Source organism: Eurosta solidaginis, chromosome 1, assembly GCF_040869045.1.
Source record: "Eurosta solidaginis isolate ZX-2024a chromosome 1, ASM4086904v1, whole genome shotgun sequence".
Taxonomy (NCBI): domain Eukaryota; kingdom Metazoa; phylum Arthropoda; class Insecta; order Diptera; family Tephritidae; genus Eurosta; species Eurosta solidaginis.
The window spans coordinates 88054331-88078501 of NC_090319.1; the positions used below are offsets into that span (position 1 = coordinate 88054331).

The 24171-nt window shown below is 39.7% G+C and overlaps 1 protein-coding gene across 1 annotated transcript in view; it reads right to left on the minus strand.

Moving 5' to 3' along the window:
- The window catches only part of LOC137236435 (aminopeptidase N-like), a 149938-nt gene extending 140692 nt beyond the window's left edge, over positions 1-9246 (minus strand). The window contains exon 1 of the mRNA XM_067759031.1: positions 8838-9246. The gene's annotated coding sequence lies outside the window, so the exon portion shown is untranslated. The remainder of the gene's footprint in view (positions 1-8837) is intronic.
- Positions 9247-24171: the final 14925 nt, after the last annotated feature.

A 24171-nucleotide genomic window follows, 5' to 3' on the forward strand; every position in this document is an offset into this window, starting at 1 on the left:
AAAAGCAATACAATAATTTAAAATAAGATACAATAAGATACAAGAATAAAATGTTTTAACAGAAAATTTCATCAAATATGCGTACAAAATTCAATTCAATTTACAGAACAATAAATTAAATTATCAACAAAAAAAACATGAAAAATAACGCAACATCCATTCGATCTCGGGCGTTACAACGTGCGCCTGGTAAAGCTAGTATATATTATAAATGGGAAAGTTTGGATGTTAAGATGTTTGGATGTTTGGATGTTAAGATGTTTGGATGTTTGGATGTTTGGATGTTTGTCCAGACGTTTGTCTTTGTGACTCAATAACGCAAGAACGGCTGGACTGATTTGGATGAAATTTTGCACACATATAGCCAATAGTCTAGAAGGATCTACTAGCTATATATTTTTCAAACGGGGCGTGGTCCCCGCCCCCTAGGAACAGTTATAATTTAATTATTATATTTTTTCGTCTTTGCGACTGAATCACGCCAGAATGGCTACACGGATTTTGATGAAATTTGGGACACAGACAGTAGTCTACTAGCGAAATTTTTTTCGAACATGGAAAGAGGGGTGGGGGTCCCACGACCCCTTCGAGAAATTATTTTTCATAATTTTTACACATTATAACTTTACGTATACTGGCCTTCACCAATATCACAGACTCAAGGGGTCAAATAAGTCGAGGGCTTACAAAGTAAGCAGTGACACCCTCCGCCCGCCCCCCTTTATCACCCCCTCTGGTGTAAAATCCATAAATTGTTATAACTCAATCTAAATTTTCTCCTAAATCAATAGTTTTTGGTATCTGGTACATACAGAACGAGATCTAGACAATTTTGGAGGAACGATCAGTGGTCCTCTCCTCTACTCCCGCCATCCGCCCTCCATCAATTGTTTTTATTAGCACGCTTTTATTAGCTTTACCTGTATGTTTCTATCTAACTTTTTATTCGCTCCAATGCTCCTGCTGCCTTATTAACATGGTTTTATAATTAGCTTCACCTTATTTGTAATACCGTAAGGGTCATATCGAGACCCTTCCGGGATCATTTCTGGATGGTTTTCGGGATCGGTCCGGGATTAAGCCGGAGTAATTTCGGGACTTTTTCGGGACTATTTCGGGATCATTTTGGGACTCTTCCGGGATCATTTCTGTATAGTTTACGGGATCCGTCCGGGATCCCGTCGGGGTTATTTTGGAACATTTTTGGGACTATTCCGGAATCATTTCGGGACTATTTCGCGATCATTTGGGGACCCTTCCGGCATCATTTCTGGATGGTTTTCGGGATCCGTGCGGGATGTCGTCGGGGTCATATGGGGACTTTTTCGGGATCATTTGGGGGCTCTTCCGGCATCATTTCTGGATGGTTTTCGGGATCCGTCCGGGATATCGTCGGGGTCATTTGGGGACTTTTTCGGGATCATTTGGGGGCTCTTCCGTCATCATTTCTGGATGGTTTTCGGGATCCGTCCGGGATCTCGTCGGGGTCATTTGGGGACTTTTTCGGGATCATTTTGGGGCTCATCCGGCATCATTTCTGGATGGTTTTCGGGATCCGTCCGGGATCCCGTCGGGGTCATTTCGGGACTTTTTCGCAACTAATACGGGATCATTTGGGAACCCTTTCGGCATCATTTCTGGATGGTTTTCGGGATACGTCCGGGATGCCGTCGGGGTCATTTCGGGACTTTTTCGCGACTAATACGGGATCATTTGGGAACCCTTTCGGCACCATTTCTGGATGGTTTTCGGGATCCGTCCGGGATCCCATTAGGGTAATTTCGGGACTATTAGGGGATCATTTGGGAACCTTTCCGGCATCATTTCTGGATAATTTTCGGGATCCGTCCGGGATGCCGACGAGGTCATTTCGGGACTATTTCGGGATAATTTGGGATACCTACCGGCATCATTTCTGTATGGTTTTTGGGATTCGTCCGGGATCCCGTCGTGGTCCTTTCGGGACTTTTTTTCGACTAATACGGGATCATTTGCGAACCCTTTCGGCATCATTTCTGGATAGTTGTCGGGATCCCGTCACGGTCATTTCGGGACTATTATGGGATCATTTGAAGACCTTTCCGGCATCATTTCTGTATTGTTTTCAGAATCCTTTCGGGATCCCGTCAGGGTCATTTTGGGACTTTTTCGGGGCTAATACGGGATCATTTGGTGATCCTCTAGGGGTCGTTTCGTGACTTTTTCTGTTTTATTTCGGGATCATTTGGGGACCCTTCCGGCATAATTTATTGATGGTTTGCCGGATCCATCAGGGTCATTTCGGGACCATTTTGGGATCATTTGGGGACCCTTCCGAGATCATTTCTGGATCCGTCCGGGATGCCGTAGGAGCCATTTCGGGATTTTTTGTTACTTTTCCGGGATAGTTTTTGGACCCTTCTGGGATCATTTCTGGATCTGTGCGGGATCCCATCTGGGTCATTTCCGGACTATTTCGGGATCATTTTGGGATCCTTCCGGAATCATTTCTGTATGGTTTTCGCGATCCGTCGTTGATTCCCTCGGAGCCATTTCGGAACCTTTTCTGGAGTATGTCGGAGTCATTTGGGGACTTTTTCGGGATCATTTGGGGCTCTTCCGGCATCATTTCTGGATGGTTTTCGGGATCCGTGCGGGATCTCGTCGGGGTCATTTGGGGACTTTTTCGGGATCATTTGGGGGCTCTTCCGGCATCATTTCTGGATGGTTTTCGGGATCCGTCCGGGATATCGTCATTTCGGGACTTTTTCTCGACTAATACGGGATCATTTGCGGACCCTTTCGGCATAATTTCTGGATAGTTGTCGGGATCCGTTCGGGATCCCGTCACGGTCATTTCGGAACTATTAGGGGATCATTTGAGGACCTTTCGCATCATTTCTGGATAGTTTCTGGAATCCTTCGGGATCCCGTCAGGGTCATTTCGGGGCTTTTTCGGGATCATTTAAGGATGGCTTTCAGGATTCGTTCGGGAACCCGTCAGGGTCTTTTCGGAACTATTGGGAGATCATTTGAGGACCTTTCCGGCATCATTTCTGGTTAGTTTTCGGGATCCTTTCCGGGTCCCATCAGGGTCATTTCGGGACTTTTTCGGCATCATTTAAGATTGGTTTTCAGGATTCGTCCGGGATCCGTCAGGGTAATTTCTGGACTTTCCCAGACTATTTCGGTATAATTTTGGGACCCTCCCAAGATCATTTCTGGATGGATTTCGGGATCTGTCCGGGATGCCGTCAGGGTCATTTTGGGACTATTAGGTGATCATTTGAGGACCGTTCCGGCATCACTTCTGGATGGTTTTCGGTATCCGTTCAGATTCCCGTCGGAATAATTGCGGGACTTTTTCGGGATCATTGGGGTCCCTTCCGACATCATTTCTGGATGGTTTTTGGGATTCGTCCGGCATCCCGTCGGGTTCATTTCGGGACTTTTTCTCGACTAATACGGGATCATTTGCGGGCCCTTTCGGCATCATTTCTAGATAGTTGTCGGGATCCGTTCGGGATCCCGTCAGGGTCTTTTCGGAACTATTAGGTGATCATTTGAGGACATTTCCGGCATCATTTCTGGATAGTTTTCGGGATCCTTTCGGGGTCCAGTCAGGGTCATTTCGGGACTTTTTCGGGATCATTTAGAGATGGCTTTCAGGATTCGTCCGGGAACCCGTCAGGGTAATTTCTGAACTTTTCCGAGACTATTTCGGGATAATTTTGGGACCTTCCCAAGATCATTTCTGGATGGATTTTGGGATCAGTCCGGGATGCCGTCAGGGTCATTTTGGTATTAGGTGATCATTTGAGGACCTTTCCGGCATCGCTTCTGGATGGTTTTCGGTATCCGATCAGGATCCCCTCAGAATCATTGCGGGACTTTTTCGGGATCATTTGGGGTCCCTCCCAAGATCATTTCTGGATGGATTTCGGGATCTGTCCGGGATCCCGTCAGGGTCATTTAGGGGTGCGTTCGAGATCCCGTCAGGGTCATTTCGGGACTTCTTCGGGACTATATCGGGATCATTTCTGGATGGTTTATGGGATCCGTCCATGACCCCTTAAGGGTCATTTCGGGACTATTAGGTGATCATTTGAGGACCTTTCCGGCATCACTTCTGGATGATTTTCGGTATCCGTTCGGGATCCCGTCGGAATCAATGCGGGACTTTTACGGAATCATTTGGGATTCCTTCCGGCATCATTTCTGGATGGTTTTCGGGATTTGTCCGGGATCCTGTCGGGGTTATTTCAGGACTTTTTCGGAATAATTTTGGGTACCTTCCATCATCATTACTAGATAGTTTTGGGGATCCGTCCGAGATCCCGTCGGGGTCATTTCGGAACTTTTTCGGGATCATTTAAGCATGGTTTTCAGGATTCGTCCGGGATCCCGTCAGGGTAATTTGTGGACTTTTCCGAAACTATTTCAGAATCATTTTGGGCCCTAATTATTCCTGAATGGATTTCGGGATCTGTCCGGGATCCCGGCGGGGTCAGTTAGGGGGCCGTTTGAGATCCCGTCAGGGACATTTCGGAACTTCTTCGGGACTATTTCGGGATCATTTCTGGATGGTTTTCGGGATCCGTCCGGAATTCCGTCGGGGTTATTTCACGACTTTTTGGAATCATTTTGGGTACCTTCCTTCATCATTTCTAGATAGTTTTGGGGATCCGTCCGGGATCCCGTCGGGGTCATTTAGGGGCTTTTTCGGGGACAATACGGGATCATTTTTGGACCCTTCCGGCATCACTTCTGGATGGATTTCGGGATCTGTACGGGAACCCATCAGGGTAATTTCGGGACTTTTTCGGGACTATTTCGGGATCATTTGGGGACCATTTAGGGGTCATTCCATGACTTTATCTGTATTATTTCGGGATCATTTGAGGACCCTGCCGGCATCAATTCTTGATCGTTTGCCGGATCCATCAGGGTCATTTCGGGACCATGTTTGGATCATTTCTGGATCCGTCCAGGATGCCGTAAGATTCATTTTGAGATTTTTTTGTTAATTTTTCGGGATAGTTTTGAAACCCTTCCGGGATCACATTTGGATCCGTGCGGGATTCCATCGGGGTCATTTTCGGCCTATTTCGGAATCATTTTGGGACCCTTCCGGAATCATTTCTTTATGGTTTTCGCTATCTGTTGTGGATCCCTCGGGGTCATTTCGGAACTTTTTCGGAGCTTTTTCTGGACTATGTCGGGATAATTTAGGAACCCTTCCAGGATGGGTTTTGAGATCCGTCTGGGAGCCCGTCAGGGTAATTTCGGAACTTTTTCGGGACTATTTCGGGATCAATTTGGTACCCTTCAGGGATCATTTCTGTGTGGTTCTCTGTATAAGTCTAGAATCGTGTCGTTGTCGTTTCAGGTTTTTTTGGGACTACTTCGGGAACTTTTGGAGACACTTACGGGGCGTTTCTGGATGGTTTTCGGGATCCGTCCGCGATAGCGTCGGGGTCATTTCGTGGCTTTTTCTGGATAATTTCGTTATCATTTTGGGATCCTATCAGGTTATCAGCTCATAAAGTTCTTTTTTTTACTCAATTACAAAAATAAAATGCATTAGACAGAAAAAAAATGTTTAAACATATAACTTTATAAGCAGGCTAACGTGAATAGCCCACATATTTCATTATCTCCTTGCGGACGGGGCCGCGGGTAAAGGCTAGTATGTATATAAAAAGAAGTGTACATTTTGATTGTCACTCCATAACTCGAGAACGGCTCGACAGATTGCCATGAAATTTTTAGGAAAGATACAGGAGGGAGAGGTGATGGTTAGTTGATTTTGAAATCCCAAATCGGTTTAGCCATATATATATAAAAATCAAATTCTGTGTGTGTGTTCGCTATGGAAACGTATTTCCCACACATCAACCATCACCAAATTTTGGTTATGGGTTCCTTCGATCAACGGGAAGGATTTAGGCTAAAAATAATTTCGATATATAAAAGGGGCGTGGTACCTCCCATACAAATGGAATCTTTGGTACTGTATACCTTTGAAGGTATACATGCCAGAACATTAAAATTCAATGAGGAGTTATATGAGGACAATCCCTAACACCACCAAGAAAATGCGGAATTGGGAGAAAGGGGCGTGGCACCTCCAATACAAATGGAATATATTATACTGCATATATCTGGATGTCGTTATGGTAGGATAATTAAAATTGGTAAGGAGCTATGTGACGTTAAGTCCTAAAACCTCCAGTAAAATGTGGATAGGGGAAAAACTATGGCTGCCGTACAAACTTAAGTTATTTTAACACCTAAAGTTTGACTGCGTTGTTGAGTTTAGCTGTTATGCCTTTTGGACGTTTAGTAATCTGCCGCTGTTAAAAAAATTGTTTAGCTTCAGTCTATCTACATCTTCTATAAAAATCAAATTCTGTGTGTGTGTTCCCTATGAAAACGTGTTTGCTATACTTCGATCATCACCAAATTTTGGCTCGAGGTTCCTTCGATCAAGACGAAAGTTTTTCATATTTCAGAATTAAGAATTTTAAATTTAAATGTTTTTGTTTTTTGGCTATGCGAAAGAACTATCTTAGCTTCCAAAACTGATCATGTTAACAAAATCAATGATCGCTTTCAAAATCAATTTCCTGGTGAAGTGACGAAATATAAATCGATCGACACAGTTACAGATGAAGCTAAAATTGTGAATTATCCAAATGAATTTATATACTCCTTAGAACCAAAAGGAATGCCTGCGCATATATCAACTTTGAAAATTGGCTCACCAGTCATGCTTCTTCGGAATGTAATCAAAGCAACAATCATCAGCGGTAAAAGCAATACAATAATTTAAAATAAGATACAATAAGATACAAGAATAAAATGTTTTAACAGAAAATTTCATCAAATATGCGTACAAAATTCAATTCAATTTACAGAACAATAAATTAAATTATCAACAAAAAAAACATGAAAAATAACGCAACATCCATTCGATCTCGGGCGTTACAACGTGCGCCTGGTAAAGCTAGTCCAAATATAAAATTAAGTTCATTTAGTCGTGTACGTATTTCTTGTTGGAGACGTTCAAGAACACTTTTCATAACGCGAGAGAAATTCCAAATTCTGCAGAAAGACCAATATCTCTTGCCGATTCTCCGCCTTCTACTATTTTTATTTTTTTATTATATCAATATCCCATTTTTACAAAGAGACCGCGCTCTTTCTATTGCTTCTTCACAGAGTGTCTCGAATTTCGGATAGTTCAGTCGTTAATGATTTATGATCATGATACGCTTCTCTAAAATTCATCCCCGGATCTTGCAATCTGAGCTGCACCCGATCAATCCTTCTTAAGATTACATGCCAGAAATGAACTAATGTTATGAAACTAAAATTTTGTATATTTTGCAGCAGAATTTTAGCTTAGCTTCTGGTGTCACTTGTGGTGTCAATGTCCTCTGCTAATTGTTCTAAGCGTTCTACTACATTCTGTAGCCCATCGACGATAACGCTAACAGCTTTGTATTGGGCTTATCAAGCCATTGAATTCCAGTTACAACTACTTGAAATTGTTTGCGTCTGCCGCCAGAATATTGTACACCTGCAACAGAACATCGGCAATCTTGTGAGTGAGCAAAATTTGCAGAAATAGCATCCAGTCACTAGCACTACATCCTGAAAGGACAAGTTCTGGCAACCTACCGAAGGCCATCGGCACTTGCCGTTCTACTTTGAAAAACCCGATACACTATTAATTTGGCTTTATTTCAAATTCACTTCCATAAAAATTAAATTCAACATTCATTTAATTTGACGCAAGATTTCCTAAAAGAAACAGAGAATTATCAAGTTCACTGTTACCTTCATTGTGGACAAAACAAGTGTAATTTCTTATCCGTCAACTGCCTGACAGAATGTTAAAAATGGCTACTTTTTCACGTTTTGGTAGCGTTACTACAAGGCTATATTCAGCGGGTGATAGAAATAGATACAGGATGAAGCGACGATAGTCACTTTAAAAATCAGTTGATCGGTTCAATTTGTAATTTTGACGTCTATACCAAAGATATCACACTTGTTTCATCCACAATGGTTAACTTGCTTAATATATTGTGACGAATATTCACATCACTAAGTGATACTAGCATCCCTAATCCGCTACTAAGCAGCCACTCGTATGTACTTAAACAAATCAATCATCATTTACACATGTACATACAAGGCAACAGAAAGATACTCACCATCAGCCGAAGTAGTACTCACGCATATGGCTACAAACTACAAATATACATGTAGATGGCTGGTAACCAAGCATGAAGTTCACGAAATTAATAGACCTTAGGAGAAATAGGTGAACGAGGAAACCGATAGTATAAAAGCAACGCAAGCTGAGGCATGACTAAGCAGTTTTGAATTAAACACGCAATTAGTTGTGAAGTAAGAGTTATTGTGAAGTACTCTCAAAGTAGTCTAATAAAGACCATTTTGCATTATTGAATATTGGAGTTATTTATTCAACACTTTACTGATTCGAACGTTAGCAGAAGGTTTCAAATAAGCGGAATTTCCTTAAATTCGTTACAGTATTTTGGAATAAACTAGCTTTTAATATAAAAATTGAAAACTGAAATAATGAAAAACACCATAATATTAATTAACATTCATACATATTTGTTAAAATAAATGTTGCTTTATTTTTTGTTTCGGTCAATAACATCTTGAATTCAACGGAAGTAAATAAATTTAAAAAGGGCAATTTAAACTTTATTTTCACTTGATTTCTTGTGCGTGCTTACACATTTAAATTAATGTAATTTAGTACCTCAATAATTTTGTTTGTTTCTCAATTCATAAATATTTAACCCTTCACTTACTCTCTTCCAGAAGCAGCAAAGCACAATTTAATCTGGTTTTTCGCAATTAAATAATTTTTCACTATCATGCACTAAACGAGCGTAGTTCTTTTAGTTTATTCCGTCGCGTGCGCGTTATACCGTCTTTATTGTTACGTTTCTAATTTTCCTATAAAAATTCGTTTAACCAACCAGTACCGCGTACGGTTGCTGTCTATCTGAAGTGTTCTCACCAACAGACCGGCTACTTATAAGCAAATAGCCAACGATAAGCTCCACAAACGCACGAACGCATGCGGCCACCTGGGTTGGCATTGCTTTCTCAGCTGCTCTTGCTGCTAACAACTGGGCGGGCGGGCGTTCGGGCATTGCCATCGTTTCGCCAACACAAACGCACCACTTGCTGCCGGTTTTTGTTGTTGCTTCATTACCCACTAACAAAAGTTAAGTTGAAAACACACAAAAATAAAATCGAATTAAATGCAAATAAAACAAAAATAAAGAAAGAATTAAGTTAATTACACGCAGCGTCTCATGAATATGTGGCGCTGTGCGGTTGCGCGTGAGCAAATTACCGTTTAGGCATTTGTACGGAGGCTATGTAAATCTAGTTCGTACATACGTAGATACATTAGTTTGTTGCCTGCAGAACAATTTGATATGTTGAATGTAATTCTTTCCGCTATAGCAACAACTGTCAAAATGATAGCACTAAATTTGTTATTTTGTTGTTGTGACGATGTCAGGCGACCAACTGTACGTGCCTCTCCCTGTCTGTGGTGGGGCTAGAAAATCTGATAGAATTTACGAATGGCAGATAATTTTTTGCGTATAAAATAAATTGCTCTTAGCGGGAGTTCGTGGTAGAAAGGATTTGAAGAATTCCATGCCTTTCTATTTCAGTATACCCTTTATGGCAGGGGCAACGCAAACGAGTTTAAAAGCTAAGCGCCGTATTGAATGCAAATACATTCATTCAACATACATAGCATACAAATCAGTCATCCTACCATTAATCTAATGATGAAATAACACTTAACCGCCTATGCGCTCAACAAACCTTCCAGTAAGCCCTTCTTAGCGCTAACTGAACCCAATCGGGAACTCCAAGGAATTTCAAGTTGTTCCAATACAAAAAAGCTTACTATCTACTCTGCTATCAGACGCGATTGTCAATAGAACCACCTTCCGAGCTGGAACGTCATTAACAATTTAGCTAACATGCTCTAGCCGGGCCTCCCGCTGGTCTTTCATTCAATGAATTAAGTTCAAATCGTTATAAAAATTAAATTTTCTTCGACAATAGCCGTTTGGTGCGCGGGAATGACCATTATTCTTCCGAAACTGCGCAAAGCTAAACTTGATCTGCATCGGGTTAAAGACGGGAGTGGTATTATCAAAAACATCGTTAGGTTTCGAAAGACTCGGGTTTATATTTCCCAGTCCAGCCGGGGCTGTGTGGTGAGTCGAGTGTTGAATTTATCAGCAGCATATTTCCTGACTTAGATGAGTAGGCACTTGAAGAGTAAAGTCCTCTCTTGGCAGAGGGTGATTTACTTACATTAAAATAAATGCAAGGCGCGATAACCTCCGAAGAGATCTTAGGCGGAGCTTCTCTTCCAATTTGCATCGTGCTGCTTTTACTCTTAACGGCATCTGTAAGGCAGATGAATTTTCACAGAGAAGCTGGCAGAAATACACTCTGAGTGTTTGCTAAATCACTGCAGAGAGGCGATCCCGCTTTGCCGGGGATAGAACCAAGGATCCAACAAGGCGAGCCAGTCGCTTCTTTGCTATGCTAACTAGTGACATCTGGTAACAACAAGGGAATTTAAATCGTTTTCCACTTGGTTCTTCCAGCGGAGTGGGTGCTACCCTCTTACTCCGCTTCCGCTGGCTCCGCCATGTTATGCGAATGGAAAAATGTGCAAAGGAAGAGAGCAGCTCCCACTCCGCTGTAAGGCCCATGTGGAAAATGATTAAAGTTCCTTTTCTTTACTACCTAGAGTGTGTGCTTTTCTCGGCATGCACAAGAAGATAGTCCGAGTCGATATTAGAAAGTCTTAGAGTGTGTGAATTTCCTGTCTTCTAAATGACTTGATCGATTTGGCTTCGCGTATTTTAATCATCTCTTATGGTTGAAGCAGCGAGCGTATCATTCGATTTATATAGGAGCCCTTATCCACATTCTACGTCCCCATTGTCGACACGTAGGCGTAGACTATCTACATGTAAAAGAAGCTCTCTTTGATACGGTTCCTGATGAAACACTTTCCTATATGCGTCAACGATAATACCTGACGGCGAACTGCCTCTTTCACATTTTGCTTCTTCCCCTTCCTCCTTCTTTATGTCGTCACTATAGAAGACGTCACAAGTCCTGATTGTTTCCTTGCTTCACCCATTGCATTTCCTGAAGCGCGGCAATATTGGACTTTGTATTTGCTAGCGCATCAACCAACGGGGCAGCGGTAGCTTTAATGTAAATAGTATGTGCATTCCGAGTAAAATCATGTCCCTTAGAAAAATGATAATGCTCGCCATTAAATGAGATAGTTCTCATCGGAGCCTTGCTACTGTATTCATTGAAACTGTGTTTCACGTGGTCGCGATCCTTGGAAGCCCACGGGTTGATTACCGCGAATTTCTCTTACGATGCGCCCTCTAGCGAAACTTTTTGATATAGTTATTTCACTCTCTTTGACCCCTGAATACGTTTAAAGTAGTGATTCAGAAATAGTTTAAATATTCTCAAGTCCCTTTACTCATCCACATCATTCCCCATCATATTATTTCTCACAGGGAGTCTTGACATTTGTGCGACAGTCTTGCGCAGTTTTTATTTATGGCTATCTCGCCAACGACTGAACGATGGAGGGTAAGAATATGTGTGAAGCATGTGTGGCTCAATTGAGATATGGCGCGCCGACCACTGCTTTAAAATTTCAAGAATCTAACTTTCTTGAAAGTTACATAAAAATTAATCGAAAGATCCGAAATCTAGTGTGAATTTTGTCATCTCCACCCCCGCGCCTCCAAGCGATTTTGCTCCTTGCGTTGCATTGTGAGGTTTGCAGTTTGTAGCTCAATGGGACGTTGTATGAAACTTGATCGCAAGATTCCCCCGTCTAATATGGAATTTCTAAATATATCGTTCCAGGTACCCCTCAATCAGAATTGTTCTTCTTATTAATGCATTGTCATTGGGTTCTTATCTACGTACCAAGTATTAAGTTTCTAGCTTAATGAAAAGTCTCTCAAAAATTGATCGAATTATTCATCCGATCAGAACGATTTTCCTAAATATCGCAACCCGCCTCTCTCCAAGCGAGCATTTTTTCTCAATTTCTTGCACTTTCTAGGTGACCTGAACTATGTTTAAGTTTACAGGTTTCTGGCTTAATGAGCAGTTACTTCAAAATCGATCGCAAGATCCCACACGCCCCAAATCGATTTTTTAAATATCTCGATCCGTACCCAATCTATTAGATTTTATATCTTAAATATTGCATTTTTATAGGACTCTAAGTTATGTTCAAAGTTTCAAGACACTGGAAGTTACTTTGTTACTTTTGTTTGAAAAATTTTTAAACCCGGAGGATTATTTCATCACAGACCCTGCACTTACCGAAATTTTTCCGTCGTGTTAAGCTATCATCAGGTTCTGAAGTGTGTTCCCGTCTCAAGACTATAGCTAGCAGGATCCCCCAATCTCGTACTTAAATTCGCCGAAACCCATGAAACGAGCCAATATAAAAGAATTAAATAAAAAAATAAATGTAAGTGCGATAACCTCGCAAGAGATTTTAGGCCGAACTGCGCTTCCAATTTGATTCGTGCTCATTTACATTTTCCTAAAATTGGCGGGACGGTAGCTACATGTCTTAAGCCGACTCCGAACGGCATAAGTTTTCACTGAGAAACTTTTCATAACAGAAATACATACACTCGGAGTTCTTGCCAAATCATTGCCGAGGGGCGAATCCGCTTAGCAAAACATTCGTCTAATTGAAAACACTTGTTTATAAAATTTTGATGTTGCTTTGCCCGGGGCGTGAACGCAGGATCTTCGGTGTGGTAGGCGGAGCACTCTACCACCACACCACAGCGACCGCCAATAAAAGAATTAAGGAGTAGAAAAAATGAGATAATGTTTGAAGTAGTTCGGGCGTACTCACTGAGCAGCAATTGGGTCATACTTAGGTTTGGGTTATAGATGATGTATGTGGCCAATTAAATTTAAAAAAACTCTAAACAAACCATTATTTATAATCTTCCTTTGCTTAATATAAGAAAATCATTTTAACTTCTTCAACGGAAGTAAATACTTAAATTTAAAAATATAATTAAATAAATATAACTAATATAATATATAATCATAATTAATTTTTGGCGCTTGCTCTCACATTTAAATGAATGTATGTAAATTAGTTCCTCAATAATGTTAAATTTACAAATACTTTTTGTTTTTTTATTATGTATGAATTAAGCGGGGATTGCCCTGATTCTTTTAAATGTATGAAAACATTTATTTGAAGCAATTCTTAATTTATAATTTGGGAAAAATTTAAACAACGTGACATCAGGACAGAGAAGGCGACAGCTGTTTCGATTATACGTTGTAAATCTCTTCAAAGCCTTTTCTACCGGGAGTGGGATTTGAACCCGCACTCCCACGATGGTTGAAGTGTTACAAACGCATTCAGCCTCGTCATGCCTTAAGCGGGAGTCATTGGTGCCGTATGTCGTATCGCTGTAGTCGTATCCCTAACATAGTCAGCTGTTTATCGTTACGACGGTAAACCAAAAACCAATTGGTTGGCTACGATACGGTTACGACCTTAGCGGCACCAATAATCGATTGCATTGATTCTCATAAGGTTGGTCGAATCAGCTGTTATAAGGTTACCGATACAGCACCAATGTCTGCAGCTTAAAGCGGCAATTACCCACCGACGTGTGCCGTACGTACGGACGTTTGTCGTACGAAACACGTTTGAGCGAACCCTCAAGACCGTAGAAATCAATGTGTTCGTCTGTGTACATGTACATAACATATTTGTGTGTGTATTGTTTACAGATAAGCACTGTTGCCATTGACCATTTTGCATGTATGCTTATGGAAACATCAACTAATCAGCACTTTTACATAATTATTTCGAATTATTTTCACAATTTTTCAAACTTTAATTAGGCGTTTTTGCATAAAATTGCAAACGGTCAAAAATTAGCACACAACAGTTTACGAGGCAACTCTGTCTAGTGAGAGAGCGATCAGCTGACACGTTCTTACGGAAAAAATCAAAATTGGTTTGATTTCTACGTTCCGGGCTACGTACGAACGGGCGTTGCACGTCGGTGAGTTTTGGTTTACATTGCACACTCATACGATAGGTCGTGTGAGCTGACACGTTTTTGGTACGTACGTTCGTGAGTAACTGCCGCATAACTGCCGCTTTAATTGTTGTAAACTTTATCCCAATTGCCTTCCTTGCATATTTTATTCTTTTTGCGCAGTACATACTTTGTATCTAATCATGTGTTAAAGTTATGCTTTTTGTTGGTGGCGGTTTCAACGAAACTGGTATTTTTGCTTCTGTTCTATTTATAGAACTACAAAGAATTAACCCATGTTGTCTATTTGTATGAATTAAGCGGGGATTGCCCTCATTGCTTTTAGGAGTGCGGTTTCAAATCAAACTACCGGGAGAAAAGGCTTTGAAGAGATTTACAAGCTATAATCGAAACAGCTGTCGCCTTGTCCGTCCTGATGTGACATTGTTTAAATTTTTTCCAAATTATTAAATTTATTTATTTTATTTATTAATAAAAGCTTAACCCTGCACTGCACGCTGTACAGAAACAGCAAATCACGATATAATTTTGGTTGTTCACAATTTAACAATTTTTCCACATCATACACTAGACGAGGTTTAAGTGTCAATCTTCCCTGGCACAATATGAATCAATTAAATTTCTTACCAATAGAATACACTAAAAGAAGGGAGTAACCCTCGTACTTTTTTAGCTTTATTGCTAACTTTTCACTTTTAATTTTCAAAAAAACGCAAATGTAAGTCAATCGCGACTTAAATAATTATCTCATATTTCTTTTGGCTTTCTATCTACAAGTAAGTTATGTAAATAAAGATTTATGTACATTGGACCGTATCAGATTTTTTTTGTCGTTTAAAATATATGGCGAATTTTGCACATAGCCGTTTACATGAAAATTTGAGAAGTAAAGAATTATATCCATCATTAACCAATATAAGCCCAGTGCCCTATTTTTATAACGTCTTATATCTATGAGTTACTAATAAATATGGTTGTTTATTTTCGGCAGATTCTTTAGTTTCGTAATTTAGTAATGTGCTAAAAAGTTATCATGAGGAATATTTTAAACATAATGTAAAAGCCTTATATTTCGGTCGATTTATTATGACTAAGAAACTAGCACTTCTTATCTTTTTCGCTCTCTCCCATCTTTATTTTGCAGTCTTACCAACCTTAGTCTTACCAATTTCCCTGAAAATGTCGACCAGCAACAAAAAATCCCACCTTGTTCCCCAAAAAAGTTGTACGAACAGTGCAGCTCTAAAGTTTGTGTACATTTACGTGTGTGAGCAGTGTGAATACGATACGAAATGGAATGGTCACAAAAGTTCCCGATGCTCTTGAAAAATGTTACTGAAGATTTTACGTGTTTCATCGGCACAGATGGGGTAATTTTACTAACCAATTTACGGCTTAACACTAGTCTTCTTATTGCAAAATAAGCTTGTAATACGTTTGCAAACCGGCAATTAATCGCTCTCGAGGCCTGTGCAAGTATCTTAATGTATATTTATGCCAATGGATCAGTTACCGCATTATCTTCTCCTATGTCACCAATATCGGGTTAACCTACCCATCTCCGAATGCGGTGGGCCTCAACGACCCCATCGGATGGGAGTTGGGTCAGTTGACAATTTTCGGAATCTCGGATGACATAGCGGTCGCATCCTAACTCTTTATGCACTACATACGGTTCCCTATATTGAGGTAAAAATGTCTTGTTAATACCTACAATCGTATCCACATTTCTGATGACTACGTAGTACGTCGCAACGGCAACTTCGTCGAGGCTTCCGAACTTCAATAATATCCACAAAATTTAGTTATCACATTGTAATTCCAACAGCTTTGTCGAAATGATATACGTAAACTGTAGAAAGGTCGCAAGTTAAAGGTTCCGTTAACAAGAACGAATGTCAGCATAGTGCTTAATAGGGGGGTATTTCAGGAGGCCGACTAAATATGTTTCAATAGAAGCGATTTGAAGTTAGTTTTACCAAATTCCTTTTTTCAAATGTTTAAACGAAATTGCTTACTTAATGGTTAATTAAACGATTATGGCCGTCCAACAAGAAGCGCCAGTCGCTTCTTCGCTGGGTTAACTGGCGCTAATTGGTCACATCAAAGAAATTTAAATCGTTTACCACCTGGGGCCGTCCGCTTCTTCTGCTTCCATAGGCGGGTTGCGATAAAAATACTTTCTTAGCCGAAGATCTTTTTTCTCAAGCACACCCAGAGCCGCTTAAGCTGATGTTGTGTTGTCATGGTTCATGCTTCTGCACCATATAGAAGGACGGGTACGATAAGTGACTTGTAGAGCATGATTCTCGCTTGCCGCGAAAAGGCTTTATTTTTCAATTGCCCATCTAGTCAAAAGTAGCTTTTATTGGCAAGAGTGATTCTTCGCTGGATTTCAGAGCTGATGTTCTTGTTTGTGTTAATGTAGGTTCTCAAATAAACGAAGTCCTTCACTATTTCGAAATCATAAATGCCAGTAGTGGCGTGGTTGCCAAGGCGCATATGCGTTGACTCTTTGCCCGATGACAGCAGGTACTTCGTTTTGTCCTCATTCACTATCAAACCCATCTTTACCGCTTCTCTTTACAGTGTGGAGTAAGCAGAACTAAAGGCGCGGGTGTTCAGGCCGATGATATCAATGTCACACGTAATTTGCTGACTAAAAATATTTATGTCAGTTGTTACGAGTCTCGTCTCAAAACCGGCGGACGTCATGCAGAGTTCACATTTTGACAAACTACAAAACTTTTAACACTGGTTGGAATAAAAAAAAACAAATACCTTTCCGAAACGGTCTAATGTGCATACATATTTTTGTATGTGTGCTTGTACTTTTTGTCGTTTTTAATCGCTTTATTTCCAATAATACTCCTCCACTCCAGATATGTACATTAATTATAAATACAAGAGCATTATTGAAAGTATTGTTGTAAATTGAATTTTTGGCTAGATTTCATACAACACAACATACGTACATATATATGTATGTATGTACTTATCGGTATAGGTATGTACAAATGTGCGCACTACAATTACTACAGTTACTACATACTTACGTTATTAAGTGGGAGTACGTATTATTCGGTCTTGAGGTTATTTTCCATTTCTCCATGTGATTGAGTATTTATTTTTTACCTGCATTTGCTTACTGCGCCTGCGTGCATTGCGTTTGAATGAAGCTTATACAGATATTAATGTTTGTATGTTAATACCATACATACATACATACATCCATATTCATATGTGAGACACATAAGATCAAGGTATATTCATACATGTAGTTATTTACTGCTTAATGTGTAGACGTATTTAAATATGTGAAAACCCCAGCCGTACATTTAGCTCACATTAAAAACGAAACGGCAAACGTATTTTTCATTACTAGTTCCTGGCAAATTCTCAGTAAATCCTCCAGACGACTCTTCGAGGGTAATATGTATAGTGAATTTAAAAATATCACTAATACGCCTAGTAGTACTGTATGATATATTGGCGAATCTTCCTTCAATGCTAATCGTGATGTTATGCCAAGTAGGCGAAGGTTAAGTATTGGTACATTTCAGATGCATACCCAAACCAGAGTCCCAAAAAAGTTTTCCGTCATCATCAAATATTGTTGTTAACCTGCAAAGCGATTTTGGCCGTTGTTTAGCAAGTTAAGCCAGTCAACCTCGCTTTGACCTCACACTGACTCGGAGCACTCAGTTCTTCGTCCACCTGCCTCTCCCAACTCAATGACGCACAAAGTCGTCAATACGCAACGATTTCGCGCCATTATAATAGATTGTACCATCACAGTTTATTTTTGCTGTTAGAATTCTATGTATTCTCCAGCATAAGGTTAAAGGAATCGCATACGATAGGGAGTAGCCTAGTCTTAAGCTTCTTTTGCTTTCAAATTGCTTGGAAAGTTTCTTTCCACTTCTTACAGTACCGATGGTGTTGCTCAACGTACTTGGCAAAGCCTAGTAGAGAACTGATATTCAGAAATAGCAGCCTTTAGGCCTTCAAAAGCTGCTTCGAAGTCGTTAAAGGGAAGGTCTGTTGTTGTTGTAGCAGTGCTTCGCCCCATCCAATAGGCGCGACCGATCACTAATTGTCATCAATATCCTCTAACGGCAGTCCAAGGAAACTTGCGGTTTCAACAGGGGTGGACCAGAGTGATAGGGGTGTTATAGGCGTTAGTTCCACATTGCAATTAAATAGATGGTTGGTGTCATGTGGGGACACATTGCAACAGGATATGCATTATGTATGTCGGGATTGATTCTGGATAGGTAAGAGTATAACCTGTTACAGTATTCAGATCAAAGTTGAGCTAGAGTGACGTGCGTCTCCCTGGAGAGAGTACGTTCTTTTCTGCGAGTTCTGCATATTTTCCCAGGTGCCGTATTTCCTCATATTGCTTGTGGAGATGACTTGTTAAGCCAATGGGAGGTGTGTCTTCTTTAATCAGATGTCTGTTGGTATGCCTAGATTTCTGGGTATTTAACAGATACTGTTTGTAACCCCTTGTAACCTAACGGGGTTCGGTTCCTAGTATCTATTTTCCAACTAGTCGTATCTTTTCCCTCTTCGCGTCACGATAACGCTCATTTACGGGATCCCTTCCGTATCGTAGTAGCTGTTTTTACAGGCTATTTTGAGCCCTTTGATGTACGGTGCTGGTGTACATAGTGAGTGAGAAATGTGTTACCATTATTCATTACGTTGTCAAGTCGATGATTTCTCTCAGTGAGCAGGTGTGAGAGCCGATGGAAGTAAATATCAGCTGTGTGTATCGTTAGTAGTTTCTGTTGACAATACTTTATTTGTGCCACTGCTTCATTACACATAGGCAGCTGCGCATCTTGGTTGCGGCATGGCGATATTTGAATCTCGAAGTAGCTATCGATCACAACGTGGTCATTTTGGTTTGTTTGATCTAGGGACAGCCAAAAAGCTTGACGTATCTTATTCTGCCGGCACGTGGTACTGTACCTGATCATTTTCCGAAAAGGGAAGAAGTCTATTGACTTAAAGATTGAACGAGAGATTATTTTTCATCACAAGCCAGCATTGTGCCTACACGTGTTTGTTCCTCCTTCTGCCCATTGTGATAGATGCCGCAAGGGCATTGCATTCACGAGGATCCCAACCAGCTGGTCATCGATACTTTCCGTTAAAAGGTTTCGCCCATTCCAGGTACATGCCCTGAAATTAAAGTTGTTAGAACCTTTTCCGTAGCCGTCATTAAAATAGAGACAGTTCTCTTTGCATGGGAAGTTGTTTTAACGTTAGGGTAAGTGGTAATAGCTAGTATATTGCCATTGTCGTGTATTTTCAACGGTTATGTTTTCTGCTTCTTTCACGGCATGAATACGGTCCTTGTGGACTTGGTCGGTCATAACATAACTTCACATGAGGCGGAAAAACCTTGAAACACTAGGAAAGTAATCGTGTTATCACCATTTCGCTGTCATATGGGCTAGAAATAATAGTAAAACCTTCTGGTGGAGAAGTCGGCTCGATATGTTAAAATTTAACTGAGTAGGGAATAGGAGACCATCCTGAGGCACTCCTTGTTGAATCCTTCTCCGTTTCTACGTTTCATTCCTACATTGTAACGACGCCCTCCGACGACTCAAGTAATTCGTGGGTCACTTTTTTAAATTGAGAGTGCACACACATACAAACGCAATACAAATATATGTAATATATATAGTAATCAGAAGCTGCTGCACGCAGTCCTGGCCACTTTGTACAACCAGTCGTGGTTAACGTGGTCGTGTTGTGTGCGTTTACTTCATTAAGGTCATTAAGGTGTGCCTTTACTTCATAATTGGCTACTCAAATCCGTATTGCTCACGATTATAGATTAGTAGTTTAAATGACGCTATCTGTCAAAAAAACTGCAACAAACTTTAAAACCTATTTTATTTTGAATATGCGATATCGTATTTACCTAGCGAGGCGGGCTCATATTGCTTCCTACAATTTTTTGTCATTGATATTAGAAAAAATTACAAACTTCACACACTTCGTAATCAGCTAGATTCTCGGATCCTGAACTTTTGTTATATCAATAGCCATGTTTTTTTTTTACGCGCGTATACGTTTCGTTTGCGCGTGAAGAAAAAAACGCCTATCCTCCTTTAGATAATGCTTAGGAGACCATCTAGCGGCAGTTGTTAAACAACTAGCTACAGCACAGGGTGTACCGAAAAGCGGAGACACAACCCTCTGTTGTATTTCTGTGTATAACATATATATGAATCAGTTGTGATAAATAGTGGACGCGCATAGAATACATATAATTAGTGCAGAGAGTGAAACTGAGTATATTTATATATATAAAGCTTAAGCGTAAACGTATATAGATGTGAAAAAAGCACAGCTAATATTGTGAAGAATTTAGGGTAATTTCGCTTATTTGAAACCTTCTACTAACGTTCGAATCGCTGAACTATCGAATAAATAACTCCAATATTCTGTATTGCAAAATGGGCTTTATTAGACTAGGTTGGGAGTAGTACAATTATACTTCACAATTAAACTTCACTTCGCAACTGATAGCATGTTTAAATCAAACTGTTTACTGATTCTTCAGCTTGCGCTGCTTTTATACTGTCAGTTTTCTCGTTCATCCATTTCCCCTAAGGTCTAGTCATTTCGCGAAACTGTATTCCAGAACAATTGTATCACTTGCTTGGTTATTAGCTATATACATGTATACCTATTTGTAGTTTATGTTTCTCTTCCCTGCCAACCAACGCTACCCTATTTTTTCCATATTCACCTCAGACACCAACACCAACTCACATTGATAAAGTATTTTTCTCCATGATTCGGAAACAAAAAATAATTTCGTTTTTTCGTTATTACTAATCCAAAAGGTGTGAATGAATCAGTATGATTATAGTTTCAAAAGCAATATTATGACAGCTGAAATACATTTTTTTGTGAAAATTTCTTGCCCCAGATAATTTTTCACAAATTTTTCATTTTAATTTTTATTAACATAGCCATGAATCTTGGTAAGTACTACTTATTATATGCAGAGTCTAATAATACTTAGAAAGATTATCCTTCCAGAGATGGATATTATGCAGGTTGCACTAAAAAGCCCAAATAAAATATTTGTAGATATTTACTCCTGGCGACGTTCATATCCGACAAATACTCCTGGCCAGTGGGTGGAGATTTTGTAGGTGCTTCGTATTATGCTGACAGTGCTACAAGTGAAAAGTAGCGAATGATAAGACACCATCCTGCCTATTTTATGATATATAAGATTTTTATAACTTTTGTGGGTTAAATTAATTTAATTAAGCTCAGCTTATTTTCCTTTAATTTGTTTTAATTCATTTTATTGCATTTTGCTATATTTTTTTATTTTATTTTATTTTATTTTACTTGTTTTTTATTTTATTTTATTTTAATTAACTTTGTTTTATTTTTTACTTATTTGGTTATTTATTTTATTAGTCTATTTTCAATAATTTTATTGTATTTTGAAATTTTTGATTGAAAAATAAAAATTGATGAAAAACTAAATTAAATATTTTTGTTGGATATTTTGATAAACTTGTATGGATATTTATTATATCCTTATTATCGGCCTTTAAATAGTACTTTGTTGAATGGATATAAAATTCTTCATAGTGGCAGCCCTGGCGAGCTGTCACTCCCCCGAAAGTATGCAATTTTTTCATTAGAGGCATGGTTCAATTATGTACAGGTTGGCTCATCTCATCAGCTGATTTTATTTATGTCATTACATGGTCGAAGGGATTGTCAAAAGGAGATGGCAAACTCAAAATGAAACCAACACATTGGCAACATTTTACTTACACATACAAAAACTGCTAAGTTTTATGTTTCCATTCCATACCATTCGCACCAACACCAATACACAGATTTTGACAATTTGAACAGACATATTTTGTTGCTTTACAGATGAGCCAACCTGTATATAGTTGAACCATGATTAGAGGAGTGAAAATATACGTTTTCCCATATGTTTTTTTTGAATAAGTGTGAATAGCCATATGCGTTTGTATAGGTGAGTAACTGCTTCTGCTGTTGACTACATGTGTGTGCGTGAGTAATCTCTTCCTCGCCTTCTATATATGTATGTGTGTAAATGATGATTAATGTGTTTATGTAGCTTGCTTTAATGTTTTTGTTGTTGTGCATATATTTGTTAACAGCTTAGTGATGTTAAAATTCGCCACAATATTTTTCTCCGTGCAAAAAGGAGATGCAACAGTTTTTTCGGGGTGTCAAAATTTCGATTTTTCGGGAGAGGTGTAAAACGGCGCATGTTGACGCCAGTACTAATAATCCGAAGGCGGAAAACAAAAATGTTTAATTCGTCAGGACATGTTTGCAGTTGAAGCTGACAATTTTGATGTAGTTGTTGTAAAAAATGTGTACAAAGGAATTTTACACCGATTTAATTTCGATGCCATACCACAGGTGGACTGCCCAGGCTAACTTGTTATATGCGCGGCGGAAGGCTACTGATGCAGAAAGATGTTCTATGTAAAAATACAATGGATCCCACCCCCGGTTTCGGAGTGACTCACCGTTTGACACCTTTCCCTATATTTTTGGGTGCATATTATTATTTTTTTTTTTTTTTTATTTTTTTTTTTATTAGCAGTCGACCCCCGTTGTAAATTATTGCCTTTAACATATTTGACACATGGACTATGTGAGGATTTTGGTTTTTCATAGTTTTCAAGCATTGTGAATTTATACAAGGGAAAAATGTTTCTGTTCCTCCATTGCCATACCCACCTGTCAAAAAATTGCTGACAGGGAGAACGGCTGTCGCGAATGGCCAGAGAATGGAAGAAGGGCTGGTTAATAAATTGAAGTGCCCTAAATTGCCTATTTGTGTTTCAAACCAACTTTCTCCTTAAATGTGTATACAGAAAATAAGACTACAAATTAATATTCATTTTGAAAATCTAGAGAGAAATATGTACAGCCAGCTAAGCTAATTTTTTTTTTTTTTTATGTAAATGACCCTGCATTCGCAAGCGTCATATGGCAAGGTGCTTATGACAGCCCTTAAAAAGCCAGGTTGTCTTAATTCTTATTCCTAACAAAATTTGTTTTTAAATGGCACCACGTCGAGAATTGTCTTTAATTTTAGTATATGTTAAAAAAAATAAATGTAAGGCGCGATAACCTCCGAAGAGATCTAAGGCCGAGCTTCTCTTCCAATTTGCGTCGTGCTCCTCTTGATTTTCCCTACAAATTGGCCGGACCGGACCTACATGTTTTATGCTGACTCCGAACGGCATCTGCAAGGCAGATGAGTTTTCACTGAGAGCTTTTCATGGCAGAAATACACCCGGAGCGCTTGCCAAACACTGCCGAGGGGCGACCCCGCTTAGAAAAATTTTCTTCTAATTTAAAAACCTTATTTCTAAAATTTTGATGTTGCTTTGACCGGGGTGCGAACCCAGGGCATACGGTGTGGTAGGCGGAGCACGCTACCATCACACCACGGTGGCCGCCTGTATATGTTAGTATATGTTAATTATCAATATATGGCATGTCGCCGTGTGTTATTCACTGTCTCGTTACGACCCGTTATGTATATAAAGCGAATTGGTGTTTATATGGCACCACGCCAGTTTTTAAAGTTATGTTCAATTTCGACAATTGTTTTAGCCATTTTATTCTTGCATTGTATGAAATTTTAAATATGAAAATTTTAACCCTGGTTTGAGGGGGGTTCGCATTCCAAATTGACTCACTGAAACCTCAAATTTCGAGAATTTTCTTTATATAAATTTATGTTGCTGCAATATGCGGCTTGTTGCCATGTTTTTTTTTCACTATCCCGTTATGAATATAAAATGCGTATGGTTTTTAAATGGCACCACGCCAGCTTTTAAATCTCACTGATTCCTGTTAGGAATGCAAAAAACCACCCTGTTGTTGTTGTTGTTGTTGTAGCGATAAGGTTGCTCCCCGAAGGCTTTGGGGAGTGTTATCGCTG